Genomic DNA, 22,611 nt, shown 5'->3' with positions numbered 1-22,611 from the left:
GGGGGGGGATATGCAGTTTATAGATGAATGGAGTAAATTTGATGGATGAAAGTACTATATGCTAGATGAACTACATTTGACTAGATTTGGAATTATGTCTGTGAGAGTGTTGTTCAGTGAGAGGTTGGAAGTACAAATTCAAGGAAATTAGAAGTATTGGGGGGGGGGGGGATGCAGTCGAATGTAGGTTCAGCTACCCTTGAGAAAAATGAGTGTTTACAGAAATAATTATGAGATGCTGAATGCAGTTTCACAGGTTTCAAATCCAAATGGGTTGGTTATAACACGACAAGGATAACTGTGAGTCCAAGGTGATGATGAAATGCATGTAAATGAATGCCAGAAGTATTAGAAATAAAGGAGAGAAGTTTCTGGTATAGGTCAGCTCGACTTCATCAAAAATTATAGGCATCAGTAAGACCTGGTTGACAGAAATTTATATAGTTATAGGGATAGAATGTAAAGGGTATTGTGTTTTCAGGGAGGATACAGGGAATAGAACAGGAGGTGGGGGGGGAGGCATTGCTAATGACAGCTGAACTTCAACCAACAAAAATAGAAGTTAAAGAGGAGTTTAAGATCTTTGGGATAGGGAGATGGTTCATCTGAGGCTATCCGGTGCTAGATAGAGACCAATAAGACGAAATATATCATTGGTTGCCATGACTGAAAGATTAGTACAATGAGTCTAGTCTGAGCAATTATGATGGAGGATTTCAACTATGGGACATAAATTGGAAGGAGGAAAGAGGGCATGGCAAAATCAAAATGAAATTTATGCAGTTGCTAAGAGATAATTACCTGAAACAGCATGTTATGGAGGGAACCAGGGGTTTGAGAGTGCTGGATTTGGTAACAACATCAGAAGATGTATTCACAACTAAAGTAGACAGTCTGCTTCCAATTGCAAAGAGCAACCATACAGTCATATTCTGTGAGATTGTTGAACATGTGAAATTCTTTGTCCAAGGGTTTATGTTGAACTATAAAGCTGTAATTATGTCAGACTTAGGAATCATCTTGGAGGCAGTGCCATGGCTTGAGAAGCTATGAGGAAGGAATGTCAGTAGTGCATGGAAAGTGGTCAGGGATTGTTTGAGAGAAGCAGTATTAAACTGTATACTCAGGGTCAGAAGGATAAACCAAGTAGCAGTTAAATGGATGAGTAGAGATATAAAGCAAGAGCTGCAAAAACATCGTGGAGAGAATATAAAGAAAAAGGTGATCAGCATACTCATGAGCAATACAAAGTGCAGATAAGAAGAGTGTTTAATATGATAAGAAAAACCAAATGATTATGAAAGGATGACTTTAATCAATGCTGGTAGGAAGGTTATAAAAATAAAAGAAATAGCTGAGTTGCTGAGTGATCACTTTACCAAGATGTATCATCCAGGTGTAGACTTTGCTGATGTTGCTGATGTGACAAACTGATATCAGAATTGAGGTAGATGAACAGGAGTTGCTCAGCATATTGAAAAATAGCAACATGAATACAGCAATTGGGCTGGATGGCATGCTGATCCATGTGCTGCAGGAATGTGCAAGAGAATTGGGATTGACTCTGACAAAGATATTCAATCTACTCTCAGTTCTTGCAAGGTACCAGGGGAATGGAAAGAGGATAAGATGGTTCCATTACATAAAAGTGGCTTCAATACAGATGTAGCAAATTGCAGAACAATTAATATCTCAGGAGTGGAGGTTAAAAAAAGTATTGGAAAAGTTTGTTAAAGATAAAATCCAGCAATGGGTGAATAGAACAATACTCTATGGCAGGCAATATAATTTTGTGAAAGATAGGTTCTGTGTGGAAGATATAATGACTTTCATTCAGATTCACCTATTATTTTTTTTTTTTAAATAGGTGACTTATTATTAAACATATTATTAAACATCTTAAAAAAATTGGAAAGAAATTATTATTTACTTGACACCTCCAGAGTGTCCAAAGACTAATCGAGGGAGGGCACCTACTCTACAACTCTCGGTCTCCACCACTCAATTCCACCAACTACAACAATGCTATCTACTGCCCACCACTACCACTAGTATTTTCACAATCACAAACATCCATGCCCATGGTGGGATTCAAACCTACAGCCTTTTGGTTGAGAGTGGATACACTAACCACACGGCCAACCAGGCCAGCATAATCTCCTTCCCCCCCTCCATCTCATTTACTGTAAAGTAATAGTTTCTTTTATACTCCTTTAATTATCTCTTTCAGTTGTCTTCATTTTTACAAAGAGAATAAAGAATTGTTAATAAATCATTTGAAATGTTATTAAAACAATTTATCACTTTATGTTATCAAGTATTGCTAAACTTCAGCGATGTTTCGTAATGGCAGACACATGCATGAAGATGACAATTTTCAAGTTCAAGACTTACTGCAATTTCAGCAATTTAAGACATATATCATGAAACGATCATTATTTTAAAATAATGACCACATAAAAAATAAAAGTTTATTTTATACGTGGTTTCTTCTTGCTGTTCAAAGAGAATGCTATTAAGTTATACCGGCAGTTTGAAGCTGTCTTGTGCATGTGCAAAATTTGAGGCATCAGCAAAGCTGAATAACAGCTACTGTTTACATTGCTGTGGGGAGTGGAAAGAAAAAGAGTTATAGAAAATTGGAAAGTATTTATTCTTCTTTCAAATGGTGTACAACCATCAGAAGATAAAATCTAGAAGACATCTTACACACACACACACACACACACACACACACACACACACACACACACACACACACACACAGTCAGTCAGTCAGTCAACCTACAACCTTCAAAATGTAACCAGAATGTAATATAAAATGTAATGTAACCATTTTAAGAAATTATGGCTGTTTTGGAAACCTCACGTTCAGTAACCTTATATTTTACTACTATAACAATATTGTGAAATAATAAATGATTGAAACAAAATAAATTCAAAAAATATGCAAATAACTTCAAAAATCATTTCACAAAAATCTGCATAGAGCACATTATTTCTGTTTTGTCATATAAACTCGTTATTATTTATGCAATCAGGAAACGGTATTACATCACACTGCTGAAAAGTTAATCTTGTGTGTGTGTTAGTCAAGTTCTTTTTAGTGTTCAGTTAAAATGATTCCACAAATCCAGAAATGTGATAATACAGTTGCGAAATAAAAAAAAAAAATCTTACAGTGAGATTTCAAACATTACATTGTTTGAAAAGTGTCCAAAGTTTGTTCAAGTGTCCAAACTGTTATTAGGAATTACGAGTCAGCTGGAAATGTGTTCAACACAGTTCGAAGTGTCGCCCCAGAGTATTAAGTGATTGAGATGCTTGAGCTGTTCTGAAAGGAGTCAAGTCAAATCTGAAAATATCTGCTCCAAAATTGCAATGACGACTGGTAAGCCTGTGCATGCGAAGACTGAATGAAGAATTCTTCGATCTAAAGGATTTAACGGTAGAGTTCCCAGAAGAAAGCCTCTAATAACCTCAATAAATCAGACAAAAAGACTTAACTTTGCCAAAGAGTACATCAATAAAGGCTTTTATTTTTGGAAAACAGTCCTATTTACCAATGAAAGCAAATATAATATTTTTGGATCTGATGGTCGTGAAAAAATTTGGCAATGGAAAAATAAAGAAATGAAATCCAAAAATTTGGTTCCCACAGTCAAGCATGGTGGAGGCAATGTAATGGTTTGGGGATCTATAGCTATCGATCAGCTAGGGTTGGGAAATTAGTTTTCATCAAGGGTACAATGGACTGCCTACACTACTTGAAGATATTGCAGACCAATTTACAGACTTCTGTCAACAACTTAGGATTTGGAAGCCAGTGTCTTTCACTGGCTTCCAAGAGTCTTTTCAAGGGTCTTTCAGCAAGATAATGATCCTAAGCACACAGCCAAGACTGTCAAGGAGTGGCTGCTTTATAAGATACCTGAACAGCTCCATTCACCTCACCAGTCACTGGACTTAAATCCAATTGAACAACTATGGATGAACTTGAGAAAAGAGTTCGAAAACATACTATCTCTAATCAGGAATCCTTGCAGGAAGCATTAATGCAGGCATGATATGAAATTACACCAGATACCACAAAATCACTAGTGCTGTCAATGCCAAGAAGATTACAAGCAGTGATTGATTCCAAAGGATGGCCTATACGATATTAATTTATTTTCCAGAGGTATGAATCACGCACATTTCTAATTGTCTTTCCCTTAAATGCAGACTTTTGTGACATCCATATTTTCATCGAAAATATATTCTTGTATATCAGCTTGATGTTTTCTCCTTTTCTTAGACAAACACATCTGTATATACTTAGTCTTTTACTGTAACAAATGTATCATTTCTCAAATTCTTAAAGTTTTTCTAATAATGCTGTTTTTAAGGTTGTATGTCGACTTTTGTGACTGTGTGTGTGTGTGTGTGTGTGTGTGTATATTTATTTATTTATTTATTTATTCCCCCACAACCAAGGATAAACAGCAGCTCAAATTTGGAAGGAGTGAATTCAGTAGTAATTTTGGTTCTAGTGTTTGTTATATAACTCTGTTTTGTCCCTATCAAGTGATGAAACTGAAGACAGAACATTGTTTCAAGCAGGAAGTTGCATTTTTCTTCTAAACAGTGTGTATTATAGAATATACTGAAGACAAAAAGAAAACTATTATTTCAGATGAAGGAAACAAATTCATGTAATGATTGATTGTTTAGAGCAGTAGAAGAGAATAAATGACTACTATTTGGGTATTTTTTTGGTCAAATTTATTTTAAAACAAAGTTATACCAACTAGTTTCACCAACTGTGACTGCTGGCTTCATCAGAGTAAAAGATGTATAAAAATAGTAAGAACATTTAAATGCTAAAAACTATTAACACTAAAACCATAAAATAAACCGAATACAATTGTATTTTTTTTATAAAAGCAGAAGAACGCGTACATCACACGCATAGCACGTGTATGATCTACTAGCTGTTGTGCAGGAACGATTTGTAGTTAGCGGCAAAATTCAGTTCTGGCATGTTGAAAGATCTAATAAGGGCTTCCAAATCTCAGGCAGAATCAGTCCTTGGTTTCTATTAAGGTTTTGTTCTGAGAGGAGAACCACTGTGGCTTCTTTTATAATTCGGAGCGGAAGTCCTCCTCTAAGTAGGGCATTGAGCTTTTATCCCATTCTATAATGTGATTAGTCCTAGCAAAATGAAAGGCTAACCCCAATTTGTCTTCTCTATTATTATTGACATCTCCTATGTGCTCCTTCTTCCTGATTTTAAAACTTCTTGAAGTTTGGCCAATATAGTTCAAGCTGCATGAGCAGGGAATATTGTAAACTCCAGCATATTTAAAAAATGGATGACTGTCTTTTGGAGATCATAAAAATTGATGTATGGTCTGTGCAGGTTTAAAAGCTACTCGTATACAATGTGGCTTGAGGAGTCCAGCAATCTTATTAGAAATTGTCCCTACAAACGGAATCCCAATGGTAGAATTATAATGTATATCTTCAGGTTGTCTTTGGGGGGGGGGGGTTACAAAAAAGTACCTTGTGGATCAATTTTTTAGGATAACCATTCTTTGTAAGGTCATTTAATATCTGGGAAAGTTCAGCTTGGAAGTCTTTATCATCTGTCATAATGAGAGAGGCTCTATTTTTTAGCATGTGTACAATGCTGAGTTTCTAAGAAATATGGTGTGAAGAAGTGAAGTGCAAGTATCTGCCTGTATTGGTGGGTTTGCGATAAACTGTAAGGGTGATACGTCCATCTATTGATTTCTTCTATTGATTTCTTGATTAAAATGTCCAGAAATGGTATTTGGTTATCTTTCTCAAGCTCTAGAGTGAATTTAATTTTTCGATGCAAAGTGTTAATCTTGCTTAGAAAACCGAGCAAATCCTTTTCCATATTTTTCCAAACAATAAAAATATTATCAATGCATGTCCACCAAACTCTGGGTTTAGGGTCTAGTTGAGATAAAATTATACTTTCAAATTTCTCCATAAAGAGATCCGCACAAGGTGGTGAAAGAGGGCTTCCCATTGCAAGACCTGTTTGCTGATAAATAGTTTTGTTCCATAGGAAAAAGAGGTTAAACAATGATAGAACAAAGAAGTGATGTTTTGAGGGAATAAGCTTCCTAAAATGTCGATCACTTTTTCTACTGGAATATAACATCCAGGCTTGCCAGAAGATGTGTATTGGAGTTCGAGATGTTTTTAATTTCTCCACGAAATGTTGTGAATTTCGTATATAAGTATCAGAATTGTGGATGTGTGCTTTGAGGAGACCTGCAAGGTATTTTGATAATAAATAGGTAGGCGAATTAATGCCATCAACAATTGGGCATAACGGTATACCATTTTTGTGGACCCTTGGAGAGCCATATAGTCTTGGTGTCAGTGGATGCATAGACTTCAATATTATTATCAAAATACCTCCTCAAAGCACACATCCACAATTCGGATACTTATATACGAAATTCACAACACTATTTATTAGCAATTAACAGGTCTTGCAATGGGAAGCCGTCTTTCACCACCCTGTGCGGATCTCTTTATGGAGAAATTTGAAAGTATAATTTTATCTCAACTAGACCCTAAATCCACAGTTTGGTGGACGTACGTTGATGATATTTTTATTGTTTGGGAAAATACAGAAAAGGATTTGCTCAATTTTCTAAGCAAGATTAACTCTTTGCATTGAAAAATTAAATTCACTCTAAAGCTTGAGAAAGATAACCAATTACCATTTCTGGACATTTTAATCAAGAAATCAATAGATGGATGTATCAACCTTACAGTTTATTGCAAACCACCAATACAGGTAGATACTTGCACTTCACTTCTTCACACCATATTTCTCAGAAACTCAGCATTGTACACATACTAAAAAATAGAGCCTCTCTCATTACGACAGATGATAAAGACTTCCAAGCTGAACCTGGATATTAAATGACCTTACAAAGAATGGTTATCCTAAGAAATTGATTCATAAGATACTTTTCTGTGACCCCCCCCCCCCCCACAAAGACAACATGAAGATTTACATTATAATTCTACCATTGGGATTCCGTTTGTAATGACAATTTCTAATAAGATTGCCAGACTCCTCAAGCCACATGGTATACGAGTAGCTTTTAAACCTGCACAGACCATTCGCCAATTTTTACGATCTCCAAAAGATAGTCATCCATTTTTTAAATATGCCGGAGTTTACAACATCCCCTGCTCATGTGGCTTGAACTATATTGGCCAGACTTCAAGAGGTTTTGAAATCAGGAATAAGGAGCACATAGGAGACATGAATGGACAAATTAGCAGAGGAGGATTCATATCCCAACGGTGAAATGTGCGGAAGAATCTTCAGAGCAGCAGACCTCTATAAACAGCCTGGGCTCAGCTGGCTCCAGCTGTCAATACCTGGTTAGGGCCCCTACCTAGGGTTACAAGTAAAGGATTCAATCCTCTGACAAAGCGAAGCAGCTTTGTCAGTACTGACACAAGGTTGAAGTCTCATGATGGTGGTAAAGCTTGTGATTAGAAAATTACAGATGGCAATACAGTTTATTGTGTACATCTCTAATACTGCAGAGCAGAAAACAAATGGAGAAACTACTGCTCTATTCTCTCCAGACTAACCACCATGGTGAGCAAATCTACACAAATGGCCCCGAGTTCCCGGCATCCCTTAAATGGGACAGGGGTGTGAAGAATCTCCGGGCTCAAAATGGTGCGGTCACTAAAACTAGGAACTTGGAATGTCAGAACCCTGTACGAAGCAGGTAAGCTAAGAAATGCTTTTCAGGAAATGAAAATACTTGAAATTGAGATTTTAGGAATGAGTGAAGTTAGGTGGCCAGGATCAGGCAAAACTCAAGTTAATGACATGACAATGTACCAACTCTGGAAGTTGTGAAAACAACCATCAAAATGGATTTGGAATAATATTAAACAAAGATGCCAATAAGTTACCATTGAGCTTCATCCCCTACTCAGATAGGATGATGTTATTAAAACTAAAAGGTCCACTAGATATTAATCTTATACAGGTCTATGCCCCTACTGCTGACAAGAGTGATACCGAGATCGAAGAATTTTATGACCAATTAAAAGAACTAATGAAAAACAAAAAAAAAAATGATATTAACATCGTCATGGGTGATTTCAATGCTAAAGTTGGGAAAGGTAGAAGTGGAGATATAGTTGGCGAAATGGACTGGGAACAAGAAATGAGAGAGGAGACCATCTTATTCAATTCTACCAAGAAGAGGAGCTAATAGTCACAAACACATGGTTTAAGCTACCATCCTGAAGGCTATATACTTGGCGATCACCACAAGATAATACAAATATAGTCAGAAACCAAATTGATTACTTGCTAATTAATCAACGATTTTGAAGCTCCATAAAGAGCACAAAAACCTATCCTAGTGCGGATATTGCTTCTGATCATAATCTACTAGTGACAGTGTTAAAAATTAGACTGAAAGCTGTACTTCAGAAACATCAATAAAAAAAAGATTTAATTTAGGAAAGTTAAAAAACCCAGAGATAAGAAACAAATTGAGGCAAGATCTGAATCAAGAGATAGCACTTATCAAGAATGATGACATCATGAGGGTTGATGAATCATGGGACAAATTAAAATCTGTCTTCATAGAGAAATGTACCAATATCTTGTGTCCTGATAGAACAGTAAAAAAGAAAGATTGGATAACTGACAAAATTCTTTCTCTCATGGATCAATGCAGATCATATAAAAATCATATAAAATCATTCAAAATTATTAAAGGCAAGATCAAAGAAGCAAAAGAAATCTGAATGAATGAAAAATGTAGAGAAATTAAAATTCTACAAGAAAAGCATGCCAGTTTTAATCTACACAAAAAGCTGAAAGAGAGATATATTTAAGAAAAAACAACTATGTGTCCTTCGAAACAAAAAGGGAGAATAATATCCAAAAAAGATGACAAAATACAAGAATGGGTGAAATATGTAGAAGAACTCTTTTCTGATAACAAACAGAACCCAGAAAATACTTATGAACAGATGGACGGTCCATGCATTCTAAGATCAGAGGTAGAATGTGTGCTGAACTTGGCTAAAAATGGTAAAGCCTTAGGCCCTGATAGAATACCAGCAGAAATAGTAAAGTTATTAGAAGGTGACAACATTGCTATATTAGTAAAGCTATTTAATAAGGTCTACGATACAGGCATATTCCCACAAGACTGGTTACAGTCGACTTTCATCATGCTACCTAAAAAAGCAAATGCAAAAATTTGTAATGACTATAGAATGATCAGCCTAATGAGTCATGTCCTCAAAATGTTCCTGAAAATAATTCAAAAAAGAATATACAGAAAATGTGAAGACACCATCAGTGATACCCAGTTAGGCTTTAGAAACGGGTTTGGGAACAAGAGAGGCTCTTTTCTGCTCTCAAATCTTATTCTAAAATTGTATTGATCAAAACAAGGAAGTATTAATTTGCTTCATTGACTTTGAGAAAGCATTTGATAAAGTCCAACATACTAAAATGATTGCACTATTAAAGAGAATTGGATTAGATGGTAAAGACATCAGGATCATTCAAAACTTATATTGGAACCAAAAGGCATCTATTCAAGTTGATGACATTATTACAGACCCCCATTAACATCAAACGAGGAGTAAGGCAAGGATGTGTGCTGTCACCTCTTCTTTTTAACATATACTCAGAAGCCATATTTCAAAAAATCTTAAAAAGAAGAGAGGAAGGGATTAATGTAAATGGTGACATCATCAGTAACATCCGATATGCTGATAACATCCAATAACATCATCAGTGTAACATCCGATATGCTGATCTAGGTGGAGCGCCCTCTAAGGGTGCTCCACCTAGATAGGACTTTAGTGTCACCCACGTGGTTGGGCTTAGTATTGTATGATATTTGTGTTATGTTACATTAGGTTACTAGGACATCTACGGGGATTATATATAATCCCCGTAGATGTCCTAGTGACTAGGATGAAATATATAATAAGTATTAAATTCATTTTAATTCTTTCTGAGTGTTGTAAAAAAATCCATTAAACCTCCAACATTATGTCTTCACAGCACTTAAGCCTCTATACATGAATGCTGATAACACAGCCCTACTGGCTGACAATATTCAGGATCTTCAAAATCTTCTGGAACTAGTGAATGAAGAGAGTGAAAAAATGGGATTAAAAATAAATATCACCAAAACTAAATTCATGGTCATAAGCAAGAAACCAATTCTTAATTCATCACTTTCTTTAAATGGGAAACGAATAGAAAGAGTGACAAAGTTTATTTGATATTTGATAAAACACGTTGCAATAATTATGGCACCTGTACGAAGGAAAATGGCGGCCAGTAATGATGGTTCGCCATCTTTATCAAAGAACGGTAGTTTAAAAGAAATGAGTCAGTGTACTAGCTGTGAAATGTACGCTTTGCGGAGTGCGGTCGGAGTGTGGATAGATGATAATAAAGGATTGAATGTGTGTAGAAAATGTAGGGAGAATGAGGAATTGAAGTGTATTTCGGATCGTGAGTGTGATATTTTTGTCAAACTTCAGAATGAAGAAAATAGCGATATGACAAGAAACGGCAAGGTTGTACATGAGAATTATGAGAGTGTGAATGTAGAAAGTGTGAATGATAGTATTAATGGTTTCTCAGAGAATAAAAAAGATGAGATAGATGCATTGAGTGAGATCGCGTTGTTGAATGGTGCGATAGAACGGGCAAAACAGCAGCTAGAGTGCATGAACAAAAGTCGACTGAATGAACCAACGAATAATAAAAGGTATGACAGGAAAAATAGGCATATGAATGTGAACATGAACAAAATGAAGGATAGAGTGCTGTATGGAGACTCGTTAGTACGAGGTGTGTTAGTAGAGGATTTGACAAAATCGTACCAACCTGGTGCGACCATAAAGGATGTAACTGAATCTATTAGAGAGCAAAAGGAAAGGGTGAAAGAAATGATTGTTGTGGCAAGTACGAATGATTTGAAAGGAGATAAAATGGAAATGATAGAAGACCTGAATGAATTATTTGAGGTAGCAAAAGAAAAGAGTGAGAAAAGTGAGAAAAGAGTCTTTTGCCACGGTATGACAGTGAAATGCTTAAAAGGAGGGCCATAATTGCGAATGACTTTATGCGTGGGTTATGTATAACGAGTGGTGTGGAATTTGTGGACGTGTGGAGTGAGTTTGATGGGCGAAAGGATCTATATAAGATGGATGGCTTGCATTTGAATGGTTACGGTGTAAGAAGACTTGAGAAAATGTTGCTGAATGTAGTGGATGTGCAAATTCAGGGAAACTAGATTTGTTAATGGGGGGGGGGAGTAGATATACAGTCCTTAGGGAGGCAGTTGAATGTATGAATGAATATAATATGCTAGAGCAAATAAGGACAACAAACCAGAGTGGGATAGTTAATATAAGGCATCAAGGTAGGGCTGGGGCAAATGGGGGTCTTAAATTCATGTACACTAATACTAGGAGTATTAGGAACAAGAAGGAAGAGTTTTTGGCCATGGTTGGCACTTCCAGACCACAGGTTATTGGTATTAGTGAAACATGGCTGACTGTAGATGATATAGCTAGTGGGATTGAACGATGGGTATAGTGTGTTCAGGAATGACAGAGAGAATAAAATGGGGGGAGGAGTATTGTCGATGATAGCTGATGAGCTACAGCCAAGGAGAATAGAAGTTGAATTGCAGGATAGAGAAAAGAGCACATTTGAGGCCATTTGGTGTGAGATTGTGGCTAGCAGAACTAAATATACAATTGGGTGCTGCTATAGACCAGGTGATGGAAAAGATGGTGGTGACAGTATGCACAAGCAACTAGAAGAAATGAGTGGAAGGAGGGTGATTATTATGGGAGATTTCAACTATGGTCGCATTGATTGGAGTGAGGAGAGGACACACGGGAGGAAGGAATTGGATTTTATGCGGTTATTAAGGGATAACTATCTGCGACAGCATGTAATGGAAAATACTAGGGGTCAGAGAGTGCTTCACCTAGTAATTACATCTGAGGATTTGGCTGTAACAAATATGACCACATTGCCACCAATCGGTGAGAGTGATCATAGGGTCTTGACTTGGGAGGTGGCTAAAGGTGTAGAATTTTCAATTAAGACAGGGTACATGTGGAATTATCGGGCTGGAAAGTATGACAAGCTTAGGAGTTTGATTGGTTCAGTGGCATGGCATGTACAACTGCAAGGACTAGAAGTTGATAGTGCATGGGAGGTAGTTAAGAAGTGCTTGCATGAAGCAATGGCTGAATGTATACCTAGAGTCCAAATAATAAATCAAGTAGGGGTTAAATGGATGAATAACACCATTAAGCTTGAGCTGCAAAAAAAGAAACAACTATGGAGGGAATTTAAGGAGAAAGGTGACCGGCAGGCACATGAACGGTATAAAGCGCAGGCCAGAAGGGTGACGAGTGTGGTAAGAAAAGCAAAAAAGGAGTACGAAAGAACATTGGCCATGCAGGCTAAAGAGAATCCCAAACAGTTTTTTAGATATGTAGCAAGTAAAAGGAAAAATGTACATGGCAGAATGATTTTAAAGAATGCCGATGGTAGGGAGGTAACTGAATCAGTTGAGATAGCTGAGTTACTGAGTGAGCACTTTGCAAGAATATATCATCCAGGTGGTGACATTGCAGAAACGAATAAACCAGTAGATTATACGAGAATTGTGGTGAATGAAGTGGAGGTGAGTAGTCTATTGCATAACCTCAATGTCAATACATCTGTGGGATTGGATGGTATACCAGCTCGTGTAGTACGAGAAGCAGCTAAAGAATTGTCAGTACCCTTGACCATTTTGTTTAATTTGAGTCTCGGGTCTGGGTTAGTCTCGAGCGGGTGGAAGGAGGGGAAAATAGTTCCACTGCATAAAGGTGGTTCCAAGACTGCTGTTGTAAATTACCGACCGATTAGCATATCAGGAATCATTGTCAAGGTCTTAAAGAAATTAGTCAAGAAAAGAATACAGGATTGGATAGATGAAAATGGGATATTGTATGGGGGACAACATGGTTTTCTGAAGGGTAGATCATGCCTCAGTAACTTGCTCACGTTTTATAACACAGTGACGGCTGAACTGGATAGGGGTAATGGGTTTACAGTGATACTACTGGACCTAGCCAAGGCCTTTGACAGGATACCACATGGAACCCTAATCAGTAAACTGGAGCAGATGGGGATAGATATAGGGTTGGTAAGATGGATAGGAGGGTGGTTGAAGGAGAGATACCAGAGAGTGGTTTATTCAGGAGTGGAGTCAAAAAGACGTCTTGTGACTAGTGGAGTGCCGCAGGGCTCTGTTCTTGGACCACTGCTTTTCAATTTGTTCATCAATGATATTGGAAAGGATTTGAGAGGAAGTGTTCACTTGTATGCTGATGATGCAAAGTTGGGTAGAGCAATTGTGAGTGCACAGGATGTCAAAATTTTACAGGATGATTTGGATAGTTTGGAGAACTGGGCTAGGAAAAATGGATGTCAGTTTAATGTGGCAAAGTGTAAGGTTATGCACTTTGGGGTGAAAAGAATAGCAGCAGTATATCGCATTGGTGGAACCATACTCCAGGACATTGATGAGGCCAGGGATTTGGGAGTGCTGGTGGATAGGGAGTTGAAGTTTAGGGGGCACATTGCGAAAGTGACTAAAACAGCTCACCAAATCACTTGGCTTATGAAAAATACTTTAACATGCAGAGACAAACAAGTTGTTGTTCCTCTGTATCGAGCCTTGATAAGACCCCATCTGGACTTCTGTGCCCAGTTATGGGCACCAGGGTTTCTTCATAATGGGGAGGAAGTGGAGTGGGTCCAGAGACGAGTGACCAAGATGATAGCAGGTCTGTGGAATGAACCTTATGAGAATAGGTTGAGGATTTGTGGGTTGCAGAAATTAGACGATAGGCAAAGGAGGGGTGATTTGATTGAGACATTCAAATTACTGAAGGGTTTTTATATGATTGATCCAGAAGATATCTTTGAAAATATGACTGGTGGTGGGAGGACTAGGGGCCATGCATGGAAGCTGGGCAAGAGCATGGTTGACAAGGGTGTTAGAGCTAGGTTTTTTACTTGGAGAGTGGTGAATGAGTGGAATAAGCTTCCAGAGTCTGTTGTGGGTGCTACAACCATGAATGAGTTCAAGGCAAGATATGATAGATAATGTGTGAATGTTGAATAGCTGTTCCAGACATGATGTTAGGGCCTCCCTCGATGAGTCTGTCGACTCCTTGGAGTTTCCCGGAACAATAATAATAAGTTTAAATATCTTGGATGCTGGTTAAATGAAGAATGCAATTCAGAAATGGAAACAAAAGTTAGAATTGAAATGGCAAGAAAAAATTTTCTCCTGATGAAATCAACACTGTGTAACTGCAACTTAAACTTAGAGCTCAGAGTATGCATGGTTAAATGCTATGTATGGTCTACTGCTCTAAAGTGCAGAAACTTGGACCTCGAAGATAACATCAATAAAAAAACTTAAAGCCTTTGAGATGTGGTTATACAAACGAATGATAAAAATCCCATGGACAGCAAAAACATCCAATCAGGAAGTACTGGAACAAATGGGGAAATCATTGGTCATCTACTTCGTAATGAAAAATATAAAACACTTCAATTGCTTATAAAGGAGAAGATAAATGGAAGAAGAGGACAATGAAGACAAAGAAAATCTTGGCTGGCAGACATCAGACAGTGGACTGGCATGAGCTCTGAGGGACTGTTTAGAGTTGCTGAGGATCGCTCAAAATTTGCCAAGGTGGTCGCAGACCTCCGATAGGAGATGGCACTCAAAGAAGAAGAATTACATTATAGAATGGGATAAAAGCTCAATGCCCCTACTTAGAGGAGGACTTCCGCTACTGAATTATAAAAGAAGCCACAACGGTTCTCTGCTCAGAGCAAAACCTTAATAGAAACCAAGGACTGATTCTGCCTGAGATCTGGAAGACCCTTATTAGATCTTTCAACATGCCAGAACTGAATTTTGCCGCCAACTACAAATCATTCCAACACAACAACTAGCAGATCATACACGTGCTATGCGTGTGATGTATGCGTTCTTCTGCTTTTATAAAAAAATACAATTTTATTCGCTTATTTTATGGTTTTAGTGTTAACAGTTTTTAGCATTTAAGTGTTCTTACTATTTTTATCATCTTTTTTACCCTGATGAAGCCAGCCATAGTTGGTGAAACTATTTGGTATAACTTTGTTTTAAAATAAATTTGACAAAAAAAAAAAACTAAATAGTAGTCATTTATTCTCTCCTTCAAAAAATAACAGTATTACCATCATGTTTAGAGCAGTGTTTCTCAAATGGTGTGCCATAAGACAGCCAGAGATGTGCCACCAAATTTTGATGACAAAAAATATTTTCATTCAAATTACAGTGCACTTCTGCCTATTTATAGTTATACAGTAAAACCCCAAAGTTACGTGGTAGGTGGGACCAACAAAAAGCGCGTAAGTCGAATTCGCGTAACTCGGGGTATAATTTTGCATGTAATTTATATATACAAACATGCAATTGGGACCAAAGGTTTACTAAAACACCTATATTTTTTAAGAAATATAATCATAATTGTAGTTTTTCGTACATAAAAAAAAAGAAAGTTATTTCGATGTCGATGGTTTCATAAAATCTAATAGATTCGTCTGATGGCATAATGTCTTTTTCTTGTCACGCAAAATTTCTTCATAGCAAGCTAATGATTTTTTTATTCCTTGTCTTGTGGCTACAATTCGTTCCTCGTTAGAATCTATGTCCTCCAAAATCTGTAAACCTTTCTTTTACGATTGTTCTTACTGTGGATTCCTGTAGATCGAACTTCTTTGCTAACTCACAAATTTTCATTCTGCCTTCAAAATCCTTAATAATGTTGAGTTTTGTTTGCAAAGTCAATGTTTTTCTTTTCTTGCTAGCAGTAGAAGAATCAGACTTTCTTCTTTTGGATGATATTATTATTTTTTTGTGATAAAATTTTTATCAAGAACATAACATTAAACAATTGCAAGGTTTGTAAACTATAAAAATCGTGTATGAATGGAGACCGCACGAAACACGTCAGTGCTTGTTCACAGCATGTGCGACACTGGCGAATGCAGCCAGCGCCTGAAAGATACGACTAGTGGTGAGGCGTGAAGCAGGATGGGAATATGTATATATAAGAAACCACGTAACTCTGGATTCGCATAAGTCGGGGTATGACTGTATTTGTATAAAAACTTTTGCCAGCCTAATATTTATGTAACAATCATTTATTTTACTGTAAATGCTAAACTAAAGCATCACCAATCGACCACCAGTAATACAACAATGATAAGTCATCAAGTACCATGGGCTTAGTAGACTTGAATTTTTATTAATTTTATTACTGTCAGATTTTTTACAATGGATAAATATCCAGTTTTTCTTCTTCTTAAGCTTTTATGAACTATTAAGGTTCTTAGCTGTGGAGTTCACAACAGTGACTATCTCAAGGAGGTGGTTCTGGTGTGTCCTATGTCTGTAGATGCATGTGTTAACGAGACCAGTTTGCCTGTTCTGGGGGACGAAAAACCAGAGTTTCCAGGTGAAAAAATCCCTGCCTCCATATGAGACGGGCTAACTCACCTTTAGTCGAAAGAGACCAGATAAAAGTTCCTCACATCATTGACAGGAATTGAACCCAGGTCTTTCTGACCAGAGGGTTTCATCTATACTGACTGAGCTATAGAGGCTCTAAGCATCTGGTTACCAAAAAAATATTTTCATCCTCTGATAGAAGCATAAAGGAACCTGATGCAAAAAAAGGCTAAGACAGTGAATGGACAGTATAGCAACAATTATTTGCTATTCGGATTCTCCATACCCATTACCATTATGTCTTGTATGTAAATTTACGGTTAATTACACAAGAGTCCAGCATTAAGAATCACAGGTGTGCTGTGATGGAAATTTGCATTGCCAAGTGTGCCATAGTCTGAAAAAGTTTGAGAACTGTAAACCCAACAGTTTATTTTAAGTGTTTACTTTTCATGAATAACTTTCTAAAGCAGGGAAATTTTTCTGATAATTGTTTACACTGAAGTCTACTATGATAAGATTCTTTATTTGGAAAGAATGTTGACTTTGAACTGAAATGAGATGACTCTTATTTGCTATGTGCTTATATATTGAAAGGCCAAAGTTAAATCCTAGCAAGAATTTGCAAAGAAATTTGTTTTCTTTCTTATAACAATAGATAATTTTTTTTTTGAAATTAAATGAAAGAGAGAGAGAATGTATCACTTAATGAATTTCTTTTTCTTTTATGTAAATAATTATATTTGTACAGATACTTGAATTAAACTGTTTCTTTTGAATTACAATTCTATTGTCTTACTATTCTTGTTGAGAGGCTTATACGCTGGTTAGACATAATAACTAATATTTAAGGAATTGACAGCGTATACTGGAAATATAGATTAAATAAACTTTAATATACACTTTCCGATATTTCGGCGAACGTTACGTTGCCATCTTCTTGGGAACTTACTAAAAGACACGTGCACACAAGTACTAATACAACAAATGAGACTGAGGCTAGGACGCTAGCGTTTTCCTAAAGTCCTGATGGTGCCCCCTGGCGGGCTATATTGGTAGTTCTTGGCCTTTGGGCTGAAGTTCTTTTGATAAAAGTTTCCCAAATTTGGGGCAGTTTCATGCATCCAAATTTGTTGAGGTTTGGCATGTTCCTAAGGGCCGAGGCTGATTCCATGAATAGTCTTTCATACTTGAACTTACTGCGGTGTATTACTGTGGCTTTCTTCCATCTTATTCTGTGGCGAGTATCCAGAGCGTGGTCTGCAAGCCCAGAGTGGCTGTACTGGTGAAATCGGATGTAATCCTTGTGTTCTGAGATTCTGATATTTGCTGTCCTGCCTGTTTGGCCAAAGTAGGACAGTTTACAGCTGCAAGGGACCTGGTATACACCAGGTAGGTCTAGGGGAAGTGGTTGGTCTTTGGTGGAGCGGATAAGGGATGCCAGTTTTCTATGTGGTCTGTAACAAGTGGTCAAGTCATGTTTTTTTAAGATTTTATTGATTTTTTCTGAGGTGCCTCTGATGTAGGGAATAGTGATGGATTTAGAGTAATCTTTTTTGTGAGGGGGAGGGGGTGGTGGGTTGTGGATAACTGGGTTAAGTATTTTTTGGATTTTTTGGAGGGGATAGCCGTTGGCTGAGAAAGTGTCACGGATGTGATTTAGTTCAGAGGTTAGGGCTTGATCATTAGAACAGATTATTTTTGCCCTGTTGAATAATGTTTTAATAACTCCATATTGTTGTGAGGGGGGGGGGATTGTTGGTGAATGTATCTGCCTGTATGGGTGGGTTTTCTATAAACTGAGAAAACCAAGGTTCCATCAGGTTGGCAGGTGACTAGTGTGTCTAGGAAGGGGAGGTTATTGTTTTCCTCTTTTTCCAGGGTGAATTTGATTCTAGGGTGTTGGTTGTTCAAGTGTGTTAGGAAGGAGAGGAGTGAATCCGGGCCATGTGGCCAAATAGCGAAAACTATTTTCGCTATTTGGCCACATGGCTAGATTTCGCTAGACCTACCTGGTGTATACCAGGTCCCTTGCAGCTGTAAACTGTCCTACTTTGGCCAAACAGGCAGGACAGCAAATATCAGAATCTCAGAACACAAGGATTACATCCGATTTCACCAGTACAGCCACTCTGGGCTTGCAGACCACGCTCTGGATACTCGCCACAGAATAAGATGGAAGAAAGCCACAGTAATACACCGCAGTAAGTTCAAGTATGAAAGACTATTCATGGAATCAGCCTCGGCCCTTAGGAACATGCCAAACCTCAACAAATTTGGATGCATGAAACTGCCCCAAATTTGGGAAACTTTTATCAAAAGAACTTCAGCCCAAAGGCCAAGAACTACCAATATAGCCTGCCAGGGGGCACCATCAGGACTTTAGGAAAACGCTAGCGTCCTAGCCTCAGTCTCATTTGTTGTATTAGTACTTGTGTGCACGTGTCTTTTAGTAAGTTCCCAAGAAGATGGCAACGTAACGTTCGCCGAAATATCGGAAAGTGTATATTAAAGTTTATTTAATCTATATTTCCAGTATACGCTGTCAATTCCTTAAATATTAGTTATTGTCTTACTAAGAGATCAAGATGAGAGAAAGTAATATATATATCAGATGTTAATAGTTTGGGAAAACTAGAATTGTTTTCAAAGTAGATGAATATATTGTAAAGAAACCATAAACTCTTAAATAATACTCATGGTATGTTTTTTTTTTTTAGGTGTGGGAATAAACAAAAACACTAAGGAAATATACATAAAAATTTACATATGTGTGTCACACATTTAAATGCTTGCCTTAGTAATAAACACAATGATGGAAGAATTAGATAAGTGAAATGGCTACACCATGATACTGCTGGATTTTACAGGCATTTGGCAATACCACATAGGAAAACTATTACAAAATGGAGCAAATGGGAATGGATATGAAGCTGGTAGCATGGATAGGGAGTGGCTGACAGACATCAGAAAGTAGTATATTGTGGAGTAGAATCTATGAGAATGAAGGGGACTAGTGGAGTAACTCAGGGTCCTGAACTAGGGTCACTACTCTCAATTTGTCTGTTAATTATATAGGGAAAGATTTAAATGGTTTCATTTTTCAGTTGTTTGCCAACAATGCAAAATTGGGGAGGGCAATAGTTCATAACGCTCCCTCAGGTGTTGCAGATATTCTGCAGGATGATTTTAATTAATTTCATTGTCAGCAAAGGATAATGGTTGCCAATTTAATGTTGCAAAATGTGAGGTTATGCACTTTGGGTTGAAAAGGTTACATACTGTGCGTCACATTAAGGGTACTGAATTGCAGGAAATTGATGAGGCAGTATTGGGATAACAGTAGACAGAGAGCTGAAGTTTGGAAGGTATATTGCAAATGTTGGTAAAATACCTCAATCTCTCTTTATAAGGCTATGATTTGGCTGCATCTTAAATGCTGTATACAAATTTGGTTTACCTGGGAGTTTCCTTGTAAATCAGGATGTGGTAGAGAGAATAAGAAAGAAGTGATGCTCCCTATGAGGATAGGCTGAAGATGTGTGTGTGGGTTGCAATGTTTGACAGGTGCAAAGAGGGAACATAATTGGAACTTATTAAGGATGTTCTCTATAAGACTGACACAAAGGAAATTTTTCAACAGATGACAAATAGAGAAAACTAGAGGTCATCAGCCTATTCAAATCATCCTGCAAGTGAAGCATATCAGTTGCATTCCAGATTACCCTGCCATCTTTGCATCATCAGCAAATAGCTGCATGTCTCAAATCAAATCCATCCTAATGTCATTAATGTAAAGACTGAATAATAATGGACCAAGCATTGATTCTTGAGACACATCACTTGTTATTACCTTAAATCTTGCAGACTCACATTTCCCATATAATAATTTTTGATGTCAGTCAGCCATCCTCTTATTCACATTCTCCAATTTATGCAACAGTCTTCCATGTTGTATCCTGTCAAAAGCCTTAGCAAAGTCTAAAATTATTGTGGTGTATCCACTGCCCTTGTCTACTCAGTGGTAACATTATTATAAAATGCAAAGAAGTTGCTAAAACATAACCTTCCCTTAGTAAACTCATATTTGTTAAAGGAATAGCCAGTTCAGCTGAACACACTTTTAGTATCTATGCTGATATCACATCAGTCCCTATAACAAATTCTTTAGTTTGTGCACAGCTCTAGTACCTCCTTCTCATACATCTGAGTTTCTTCATCCAGTGAAGAGGTAGGTGAGCTCAATGCATACAGATTGATAGCTTTTAACAAAATGGACACTCATTAGTTGAACAATCTCATCTGCATTCAATAGAGTTATTCTTATGTTTACTGACTGCATAATGATAGAATTCTTTTTGGTTGTCTTTAGCTTGCAGAGCCAGTTTCTTTTCATACTCAGACTTAGCTTTTCATATGATACCTTACGACAGTTATACATAAGGTATTCCTTCCACATCATCTTTTTCTTAAAAATCTCGCTTAATATAATTACACATCCATTTCACTCTTGCCTTATTTATTCTTTGAACTTGAGAGACACATTCGGATATTGCATTATTTATGTATTTTTTAACTGTTTCCCCATGCACTGCTGTTTATTCTTTCCCTTTAGCATATAATACTATAGAGCAAATCCCAGCATCCTCCTCAGGTGGTCATAATTTCCTGCTTTGTAGTCATGTAAGCTTTCCGTATTGCAAAATTAATAAACTTAGCCATTTCCCAAGTCGTTGCTGCATGATCACTGTTACCAAAGGGAGGCAGAATAGTTACATCTTTAATTGAACCCCCCCCCTTCTCTCTAACTATAATCAGATCTAACACTCTTTGATCTTGAGTTCCTTCTGTCACATGCTGCTTGAGGAAGTTGTCTCACAACAGCTCAATAAATTCAGCTTCATTCTTCTCATGAGCTTTCACTGTCACCCAATCAATGTTTGCATAATTAAAGTCTTCCATTATGATTACTCATTTTGCACACAATCTTTATGTGATAATGCATTTCTTCGGCATTAGCAACTGAACTGCCTCACATCAGATGGCTTCGAATGCAATGCCAAATGGAAAACTATTACTAGTATTGCAGTCATAGGTCTCAACTCTAACTGGATTTAAGTCAGCCAATATTGTTAGCAGCACACCTCCACTTGGCCAACCAGGCTGGTTGGCCAAGTGGTTAGTACTTGCCTGCAGGATTCGAAGCTGCAGCCTTTTGGCTGCAGGTTCGAATCCTGCCATGGGCATGGATGTTTGCGATTGTCTGTAGAAATACTAGTGGTGGTGGCAGGCAGTAGATGGCGTTGGTGTAGTTGCAGTTAGTTGTAGTTGATGGAGACAGAGAGATGTAGAGTAGGTGTCCTCCTTCGATGAGTCTTTGGACTCCTTGGAGGTGTCACGTAATAAAATTAAATTTTATTTTATTACGTGACACTCAATGCCAGTCTGCCTCTGACATCTAAGTCTCACTAATGCCCACAATCTGAGGTTCCAATGTATTATTATTACTATTATTATTATTACTACATCGCACCTCCAGGGAGTCCAAAGACTCATCGAGGGAGGGCATCTACTCTACAACTCTTCGTCTCACTACTCCACCAACCTTCATAATCTACAACCAACGCCATCTATCGCCGACTACCACCACTAGTACTTTCACAGACAATCACAAACATCCATGCCCAAGGCGGAATTCGAACCCGCAGCCTTTTGGCTGGAGAGCGGATACGCTAACCACTCAGCCAACCAGGCCAGCTTGTATTCAAGCAACAAATGTTACCCCTTTGTTTCTGATACTCCTAGCATTCATGTACAAATATAAGTTGTATACATATTTTTTTTTTTACTCTTTCTCTATAGGCTGCATAGTAGTTGGACAACTTGCAGATCTCTGTTCTTATTTAGTGTGCCTTACTTACAGAAATCCTTGCACATGCTTGATAAGTCAAACAGATGAACACAAAAGTGTTCC

At 37.5% G+C, this 22,611-nt stretch overlaps 1 protein-coding gene across 2 annotated transcripts in view; it reads right to left on the bottom strand.

Moving 5' to 3' along the window:
- LOC150102502 (coiled-coil domain-containing protein 167-like) overlaps nt 1–22,611 on the bottom strand; it is a 162,583-nt gene that overhangs the window by 91,154 nt on the left and 48,818 nt on the right. The gene's annotated exons all lie outside the window — the stretch shown is intronic.

Source organism: Typopeltis vanoorti, chromosome 10 (assembly GCF_054136105.1).
Source record: "Typopeltis vanoorti isolate ZY-2024b chromosome 10, IOZ_Tvanoo_1.0, whole genome shotgun sequence".
Classification (NCBI taxonomy): Eukaryota; Metazoa; Arthropoda; class Arachnida; order Uropygi; family Thelyphonidae; genus Typopeltis; species Typopeltis vanoorti.
This window is presented reverse-complemented; position numbering and strand designations above follow the sequence as displayed.